General features: G+C 39.2%; 1 protein-coding gene across 6 annotated transcripts in view; it reads left to right on the top strand.

The window, feature by feature from the left end:
* The window catches only part of LOC108747766 (transcriptional enhancer factor TEF-1), a 178,368-nt gene that overhangs the window by 146,516 nt on the left and 21,664 nt on the right, over positions 1-10,188 (top strand). The gene's annotated exons all lie outside the window — the stretch shown is intronic.

Raw genomic sequence — 10,188 nt, 5'->3', positions numbered from 1 at the left:
CTCTCTCTCTCTCTCTCTCTCTCTCTCTCTCTCTCTCTCTCTCTCCCACTCTTCATCTCCTTCCTTGCCCTCCTGTTTGGCTCTCGCATCCATCCGCCCGCTGGCGTTTACCAAGTAATATTACACGATCGGCGTTTACGCCGCTCGCGCGAGCAGCTACGAGGAGCTCTTGAATAGATTTTCCGATCTATCGGACAAACTCAGGACCCACCAGGACAAACTCGCGCGAAACAGCTTCCATATCGTTACGTCCGTGCTAATCGAGCCATGTACCGGATATACACCGAATCGATGAATAATGGAAAGGGAATAAATTGGTTTTCTTGATTACAAATTATGTTTTCATATGAGTCAATATCATAAATATTTATCGACTGCAGGTGACAATCGGGAATTTAGATACCGATTTAAGTCATTAAGGTATGTCTGAAATTATGATTTTGAATACCGAAGCGTCTATTATATTAATAAGCGCTAAATATGAAGAGGATTTATTAGCGAATTGTGAACGATTAGGTCAAAGGTCCATTTTATTATAGTCGGTAAAACGTGTTAAATATACGTCAAGAGAATAGCAGTTAAAAAGAGAAATGGAGAGAGAGAGAACCAACAGGAAGTGAATTAAGCTGCGCAACCGAAATAAATCAGTATCGTTTATATACGATGAACTATCTTTCTGAATTACGTCTAAATATCTTTTACGTCGATACCCGCGGGAGGAAGAACAGGACGGACGAGAGAGCGAATGAATGAGAACGTGCAGGTAACGTGCCGCTTGAACTCGAGCTGCGAGCCTGCATAGCTTCGGGTCGTATTTAAACAGATAAATCGACCACATGCAGATTCACCTGGGTCTTTACCCGCAATCGCTTAAGTGACACCTACACGATAAATCTATAAATCAGAGAGAAAGATATATGCGTATATATACCTCTGTGGCGAATTAATTGATTGTCTCTTTAATTCGTCACGAAGCTAGATGAACATTTTACGTCTATCGTAATTTTACTATAATTGAGGAGCTTTATTTTCTAATAAATTTTTTCCACTCTGTAAGTCAGAATCATTTTTCTTTTCACTGAGAGAACCATTTTGGATCTTTCGCGCGTATACTAATAAATCGCGTACTGATCGGTCAAGAGAAATGATTAGGTATTTATATTCAGACTACTATTCAGATACACACCGCGATCTTTGGCATTAAATTAAGAACCGAGAGTCCTCCCGAGGGTCAAGAAGATAACCAACAAATAAAAAAAAAAAATGTTTTAAAGCGCAACTGCGTTTTTTCTAACAATTGATTAATTTCATATTGTGCATAAAAGAATCAAGTTATATTGTAGTTACAAAAAAAATAGATAGTAACATATTTTATATTTTGCGTAAAAACAAAAATTTTATGTTAGCGTCAATTTAGAGGATTGCCTATTTTAATCATGAACATTTTGATTCTCTAACAATGATCTTTAACTAAGTTTCGTTATTATAATATATAGGTAAGGAGCTCAAAGACCTATATATAAAAATGGGCCAGGTTTTTTTCTTCCGAGATCTCTTAGATGTCATCCTTTTTGCCAATCGCAAAACATCGCTATTGCTGCGATCTGATTAGAAATGATTACATTGCTTCTTCGCGTATGGCATGATATCAGAACTTTCTCGACTCGTTTACATACGTGGATTATTTTCCGCGTGTTTCGTGTGCGAATTTAATTCGTGAGATAGAGAGGAGGACGCCTTACAGGGGCCATGATGCAGGAACGCGCGAGGATACGCCATGGCATTTATCTGATCGCTAATAACACGTAGAGTGCTGTCCCCGTCTCTATTATGCTCCAGTCTTGCGATCACGTACTTGCGCCTCGAGTCTTATGGGGCCATACCGTGTGTACGTGCGCCGTCGTATTTTGGGTTTATGGGTCATCGAGCCGGGCGTCATCGCAGCCAGGAAAACGCGTCATGTAACCGCACCGTAGTGGGCACCATGAATCTCGACACCGTAGATCGACCGTAGATCGTTAATTTGCGCTCGTTGTATCATGATGTTCTGCATGCAACAGCATGGAGTTCGCTTAACGAGCGGAGCGTGGAAAATTTTGTTCTCCGTCCGATTTGAATCTATTTCTCGAACGTTCTTGCAATAGTCTCGCAAAATTTTTAGTAGTGCGTGATCACCTACTTGATCACTATATTTTGTGCAATGGAAGAGTAAGCATAGTAGTTGCTACACAGAGTAAGTAATAAGTATATATTTTAAAATTTTTGTGAGCGCGTTTCTGGATAAGAAAAGAACAATGAATGATCTTACGAATGTAAGAATGTAATGCTATGTCGAAATAATATCTGTAGACACGAATACAGCGGTAAAATAGTCATTTTAAAATTATACAAGTCATTTTATTTGAAAGCTCCAGGTGGGTATTTTTTTGTTTATAACAGATGCTTAAAGTGTTCTTCATCATTTTCCATGCCTAAGCACGACGTGCACATAATAGGCACATTTATTCGTAAATACCAGGATTGCATTATTTCGATAACGAAGCATTTAAGACCTAATGTTCGTTAGGAACGTTTACTCTTCCTTTTTGATCCAGGATCACGTTCATGAATTTTATGATTTATCCCGTGTATGCATTGTACACGACAAAAACATTTTGTATTTGTGTTAAAATCGACCCTTGGTCAAATTGTTTATTAAATTTTTATCCGAGTGTCAATTTAACATAGGCTATATGCATACTTCTAAACGGGGACAAGAAACATGATTCTATATGTGACGCGAAGGCTAAAAAGATAAATGATTTACGTTTGTTCGTGCAATGTTTCTTACTTCTTGGTGACGCTGAGCAATATTGATCGTTCTCGTTTCAAACTACTGCGATATGATTTTCTTTTTTGAGTGACGTTCCTTAACGCGCTCTCTCTCTCTCTCTCTCTCCTTTTCCGCTCTCTGATATTCCCGAGCTGCTTTATACGAAATATGCATCTGTTTGAGAACAGGTTAGACAAAATCGTATTTTCGAAACATATTTAGATAGTTTCGCTCCCAAAAGCTTCTAGAGATTAAGGAAGGCTTACTGTGTATAGAATGCATCACCGTGTACAACGAGACGATTAAAGCGGTTATAACATCCCTAATATATCAAGCGCTTCTTCGTGTATACAAAATAAAATATTAGTTATTTAGTTTGAAAATTTAATTTGTAACGATTAATAATTGAGTAAAGGAGAGACGGAGAGTAGTGTGCTAAAAATTTTAATACCTCGGACAGAATTTTTTCACTCTAATTCTATCTATTTGTGAGAAAGATAAAGAGTAAATATCGAACATTTACTAGAATATCGCGATCCTTGGATGTGCTGTAATTTTCTTGCGACGCGACAGGACCCCATATATCGGTGCAACTGCTCAAGAAGGTATAGTGGAAGGATATAGTGGATGGTTATGTATGTGTGTGTGTATGTGTGTGTGTGTGTGTGTATGAACACCAGCCATCGTGGATGTAGAGGGTGGAGGAGGAGGCAGTGTCCAGTTATTGACCGGCGGAAGGAGGGTGTCTCAGGCGTTTCCGACGCTTTCCCCAGCAATTCTGGAACCGTCGCCTTTCGTCACCGCGATGACTCGGCAATCTCGATGAACGTCGAGATTCACGGGTTACATCAAAAGTCGTACAATTTTCGTCATGGATTTCTTTCACTTAATACAGAGTCGCAACTATTTCTCAGCAAAAAGATTTCATTGAAGACCGACGTTTTCTTGTTTGTTATAGCTTGGATTTAAAAAAAGTCTGATAGAATACTAATCCATTTAAAATTAGCTCATAAAGACTATCAAAGACTATCTCGCGCAAAGTAAAACACTCTGAGTGTCGTGTGAAGAAACGTCCATATATAAAAATATTGTATAAAATATGCATAAAATATTCATTTACCTGTTTTCAAGTTATCGGACTTTGAAATTATGGAACATAGTTAAATTAAATAGAGCTTTCAAGCATTTATTTATTACATTCATCGATTATTCGATATTACATATATCGAATATTTCGTTCGTAAATTGATACGAAAAGCGACCGTAGAATTTTATTAACTAAAATCCCAGGATGTAATGAAAGTAATGCTGAATAGTTGTCACAATGTATACATTAAGTAATATAATATCACACTTGCCTTGTTTACTCTGTATTTTTTGTTAAGTAATTGTTTTCATCTGAAAATTAAATAATGTCAAAATGCATAAAAGATAAAACAAGATCGAGAGTACGAAAAAAATGAAATAATTCAAAGCAAATTTATTGTTTAGGTCGAGAAGTTTTAGACGAGTCTAATATTTAGCAAATATATGTTATCGTCTTCTAAGTATACCGATAAACTCAAATTCGCTCATTTCATAAGGCAATAAATTTCCGAAACAGAACGATTTGATTAAAAAGAACTTTTTTTTGCACACATGTGCAGTAATCTGATAAAAAGATAACTTTCGACGCTGGCCGGAGTCGGTGTCGATTACGAAATAAAAAAACGTCAAGCGGATAATTTCGCGTGGCGAGTCCCGAGAGCGCGTTAACGAGATACGGAAGCGCAATTTCGATGCCCTTTCATGCTTTCCGTAGCGACCGGCATAGCCAGCTTGGTCCCCTGAGGGGGCTTCTTTCTCCTAAGGACATCCATTTCGCTCCTTTCGTAGCCGCGGCAGCAGCGATTGCCAAGCTTCTTCTTCCTTCCTCGATATCCGATCCAATAATCCGATACCGAGCAGCCGTCGGAGCGTGAAATTATGGGCATTGACACGACACTGCGGACTCTCCTCCGCAAGGGAGGGACGAATAAGACGAGTCACCGAGAGATCAAACTTTCTCTGTCGGAGACGCGTCAGTCAGGCACAAATATATCGGATACAGGATAGCGCAATGTTTCTCAAAATCTTTCCCGATAGACGGGATACTTTCCAATATTTTTTATGATAATATTTATGGAATACATATTAATGAATATTATTCGCATAATATCGCATTGATGCGTGATATTTAAAAAAGAAGAAAAAAAAACCCTGCCCCATAAACTGAATTTTACACGATGAGCGAAAAAGAGATATTTATTCAAAGATGTCGCAGTCCAAATTTTCCAAGTTACGATACCAATTATCTCTCATTTATTAGATTTATTCGTTTCAATTACTTGTAAAGTACAGTTGACACGTGTTACGTTGCTTTCGCACATTAACAATAGATAAAATACTTGAACAGCTAACACGGAGATATGAGAGCGTAAACATAGAGATGAGGTGCAAAATATTCACGCAAGTTTCTAACTGCTGCGACAACGCGTACGTACATAACGTATACACGTAACCGCGAGAGAAATTACATACATGTTCGTACACGGATACGGTGGAAGCGTGTCGCGTGCACACCACATACATACACACGTTGGAAGTCCAGCGTGAACGCAGACGCGAGTCCGCTGGAGTGGATAGGTCGGCGAGGGATGTAATAATCTGCGTCCGCATTGTCCGTCTTGCCGGGCATGGCCGAGTCCTTTGACATCTCGCGGAGTTTAATTAAACTCGAGCGTATAATAGCTCCCCGACGACGACGACGACGGCGACGGTGGAAGCGGGCGAGCGAACCGACATTCGCGTTTCCCCGTGCCTGCCTGGCATTTCGCCGACCGTCGTCGACGCCGTAGACGGCGCCTTGGTGTTTTGCGAAACCTCGCGGGGACGACGTCACCCGTCCCACGGAAAACGTAAACGAATCGCCCGGACGGATTTGCGCTCTTCTGCACACCGCGGAGAAGTTTTGTTTAGGCGCGTGTCCGTCAAATCGAATGAATTATTTTTGAATGAAGAATTCGCGCTTTTTGCAACTGGAATTTTTTGCTTCCATCGAACCTCTCTTGAGACTTCTTGCAGACACGAGGGAATTATTTTCTGCCTGTATATCGTCCCATTTCGCAGTAAACTATTCGGGCGATGAAAAAATGTAGGGAGGATTGTTTCTCGTAATTAATACGTGATGTATGTCGGAAAAGACATTTTGAATTGAATCCGGAATCTTCATTAAAGTGAATTACCGAGAGTACAATGGCAGCGCCCGTTCTTTTCGAGACACCCATCCTGTATAAACTTGATTTGCTCGATATTAAAATGCCTCAAAGGCGTCGATGACGCGGAACACCCGCGCCACCCGTTGCGCGCCATTAATTTCGCACAAGAACCGTCCCTTCTTCCGGTTACGTGCGCGAGCGAAAGACCAAGGACGAAGGCGGTCGGTCGCCAAACTCTCCGCCCAAGAAAGCAGCCAAGTATTTTAATTAGCGCAAGTACGTCGTTTCATATTTGTACAGGACGAGGGTGCTTTGCCGTTGCGCGATGTAATGAATATTAATTCGCGGGAGGCGCTGCTCTCTCTTTATCCCGTCCGCGCTTTTAGATATAGGAAAGGGTAGCGTGGAAAAAGGCCTTCAAGCCAAGCCGAAGCGATCGCCTTTTTTTCCTCTTTGCTTCTTCGAGATTATTGCTATATTCTCTTCTTCCGCCTTCGCCGCTTAATAATTCAGATTGCGCGGGCATTTTGCTGGGCTCTCTCTCTCTCTCTCTCTCTCTCTCTCTCGCCCCTCGCCGGTCTTTACCTAAAAGACAATGTAAAAATGGACAACCGTGTCCCAACGGACGGCTAATGCAGTAATCGGCTTAATAGTCAAGGAAAAAAATTCTCTAATGTATAATGTAGTAATAACACTAACACGAGAAATTTACAAAAATGAATAAGATGGACGACTCCGTTGCGTGAGTGGTTGAACGAAGTATTAAGGGAGAAGAAACGTTCGGCATCAGGTTCACAGAGATTCAAAGGAAAGATGCAACGGGATTGCATAATTATTAGATATTACAGTAACACGATAATATGAAATGGTCGGTGTAAGAAAAGCGCCGGAAAGGCGCGATCGAGAAAAGCGGGAAAGTTAATAAAACACGGAAGACACGGTGGAAAATGGAAGTCACGGTTGGCAATAAAATTACACAATTTTGCAACGTCTCAGCGCGATGCGGCATAAAGATGAAACAAGACGGTAGAAACGCGAGAATATTTGAAAGCATGTAGATTGAGGATAACGAAGGGAGCGAGAAAATAAAACTGCAAACATTGTAGTATAATAAAGTCGCGACAATTTTATAATATTAGCGCAACGTAGTAATGGAGAGACGGAACGAGAGAAACAACGCGGAAACAAAGAAAAGAGAGAGAGAGAGAGAGAGAGAGAGAGAGAGAGATGAGAGAAAACAGGAAAAGATGAAACGGTCCACGAGACAGTGTAAAAATTACTAAACGTGTCCGACGAGCGAGTAACGTAGTAATTAGCTTAAAAATCGTGGAACAAAGGTAACTTCCGTGATTTTTTTAAAACACATACATAAACCACACGTAACACATTATGGTGTAACGTAAAATATCGGAGGACAGTCAACGGGAAGCAAAAATGATGTATAATACAGTATATAAATTCGCTCATTGAATAAAAATGCGGATGGGAAGTGGCACTGCGACCAATTATAACAACTTTAACCGATTATAACAAAAGCGTGCGAAATGTTGGAAGTTTCGAAAAACAAAGAAAAGAATATTAATAAGATAAAAAGATCGTGCAACTAGTGCAATTAGCTTTCCGCGGAATGGCGGTGTTCCACGAACATTTTTTAGGTGCTCCGCAAAATTTTCCGCTGATAATTACATTTTTTTCCATAATTTTAAATGTCTCAACTTTAACTTCCACTTGAACTACGATTTTGCCTTTTTTTTTTACGCTAATGTAAGAATACAAATAAAATATATATGTTACTTCATTTATAATTTTGTATTAAAAATGTGTAATTAATATAACTCAGTTTAAGCGTACGTGTGCAGCGTTTTTGATTAAAAGAATGACTGCTTATTAGTATTTTCAATAATCGTGTATTTTCTCTTCTACATTCCAGTCGCTATTGTGACGCTTTTATTTACCGGGGAGGGGAGGGGGGGGCTTCGTTCGTTAGGTTCCCAAAATATATATTTTTGTTTTTTAATAAGATGAAAGCGGATGTTAGTTTCCTATAGTTGGACAAAAAGTACGAAAATAGAACACACGACGATAAAATTGCGAGGATTCTGCGGCTCCACACCACAACGTCGTAATGGAGCGACAACGAGCGCGGTAATGGTAAAACGAGAAAAACGGTGGGAGAGGTGAACGAAATACGGATAGAGTATGAGCGGACAATCGCGAGCGAGACAGAAAGGTAGAGTCTCGCGAAGGATGGTCTAAGGGAGTTACGGTGGTGGAGACAGAGGGAAGCATCGCCCTTACGCAAACTATGCGCTCACTCGAAAGATCGTTTCAAGGTTTACGGAAGGCGTATAATCCCGTTTATCGTCCTCGTAAATCCGGGGATATATACTCCTCGGCGCGCGCGTCGCCACCCACCTTTCGTGTGTAGGGAAACCTGGGTGGTGCTTTAATCCCTTTCCATTTTACGAGCGCCTTTTACGAGCGCACGCCTTGCAGGACCGTTTGCACCGATATGCAGGTTTTGGAAACGAGCGAGTTGCCTTCTGGTGGCCTTACGCACCGGGCGTGCCGGAAATCAGTTACGCTTCAGCTGTGATTGTTCTGAGCTAGGTTTGAGCGCGATTTTTTCTTATAAGCCTTTTCAAGTTATTTCACGTTAAGAGATCGAGCAGTATCGAAGTTCTTCAGTCAATCCAAAAATGTATTTCGTTTTTGTTAGACATTTCATTTGATTATTGATTATCGAGATGTTTGAAACTAAAGTATCAAAAAATTGTGGAGACGTAAACTCTGAAACAACAGATCTGAGATTTTAATTTTTACAAAATTTACGCGTTGAACAAGTGAGAGATTTCAATCTCTTTTCGGGGACACCCGATATGTGCAAGCCGGGGCGTATTCTGCATCGTATCTGCAGAAGTACCGTGGTGGGATAAAATCGTCCGCCTGTATATCACGAAAATTGTGCACGAAAACAACGGCGCGATGCTGTGGTGGCATCGTAAAGGGAAAGGAACGGTGGCGCGATTCGATTCTTCGTTTTCGTTGCGTAGGAGCAGCAAATGGGATTTAGCGAATGCGATTCCGTCATGTTGCATTGCCCTTTAAGATATATTTTATGCAGTAACTTTCTACAGTGTATAACCTTCGCGTAAAATGGTATATGATTTGACAATAAAGTTTCAACTGATTATATGTAAAACGTATGTATTATATATTTAAAGCTTTAAGAGTTTCTTATTAGTGAATTTCTACCACTTTTTTTTTTCTGATAATTAATTTTTAGCGATATAATTTGTCGTACAACATGTTTGTTTCGCAGAACTTTCGTTTATTGTACTATTTGTAACTCTTACTGTATAAAAATTTATATTTGGCTACTGTTAAATGACGAGTTTGAATTAAAAGTAACAACTACATATAAGAAATCGATTTAATATTTTATGATATTTAAAAATTTAAAGATATGATCCAGTGAATGAATATTATAAATATATAATTCATAATTGTTATTATTTTATGTAAATAAAAAGAAAAGTTATTTATTGTAAAAATTATGAAATATAATTTAAAATTTTATAGTTTATTTATTTTTTTTTTTTTAATTAGAAGAGAGCATTTTATCTGGTTATCCGTGCAAATTAATTTATTCTTGAAACCGAAATTCAAAATTAGAAAATGGAAAGCTTCAAATATTGGCAGTAAATGTCACTATAATTTTTACTCGGCATCGCAAAAATTATCCTCATCTTTCTTTCTTCTTCCAAGCAACAAGAAATAATGCTTAAGCAACTGTTCTTACTTTCCTCTTAAGGAAGCTAAGTGCGATTTTGCCATTCTGCGAACGATAAGAAATTGAATGAAGGATAGTGACGAGCCAAGGGCGGCCAGATAACTTGAAGCGGTGAGCGGGAAATAAATTTTCCGCCAGTAAAGTCCGCCGATTTGAAGACCGACATGTTCGCAAGTCATGTGTACATTTTTTACACACTGTTAGACTTTCCGACTGTTAAGCTTCGTAAAGTTTCAAGCGAAAGATGAAAAAAAGATTCGCATTCAATAAATCATCCGTCGTTTTCAGAATCGTGATATGAGAATAGATTTACAGTTTTATATATATATATATATATATATATATAT

The sequence above is a fragment of the Trachymyrmex septentrionalis genome, unplaced genomic scaffold (assembly GCF_001594115.1).
Source record: "Trachymyrmex septentrionalis isolate Tsep2-gDNA-1 unplaced genomic scaffold, Tsep1.0 scaffold20, whole genome shotgun sequence".
NCBI classification, from domain to species: domain Eukaryota; kingdom Metazoa; phylum Arthropoda; class Insecta; order Hymenoptera; family Formicidae; genus Trachymyrmex; species Trachymyrmex septentrionalis.
The sequence above is the reverse complement of the archived record's forward strand: the minus strand, read 5'-3'. Positions and strand labels throughout refer to the sequence as shown.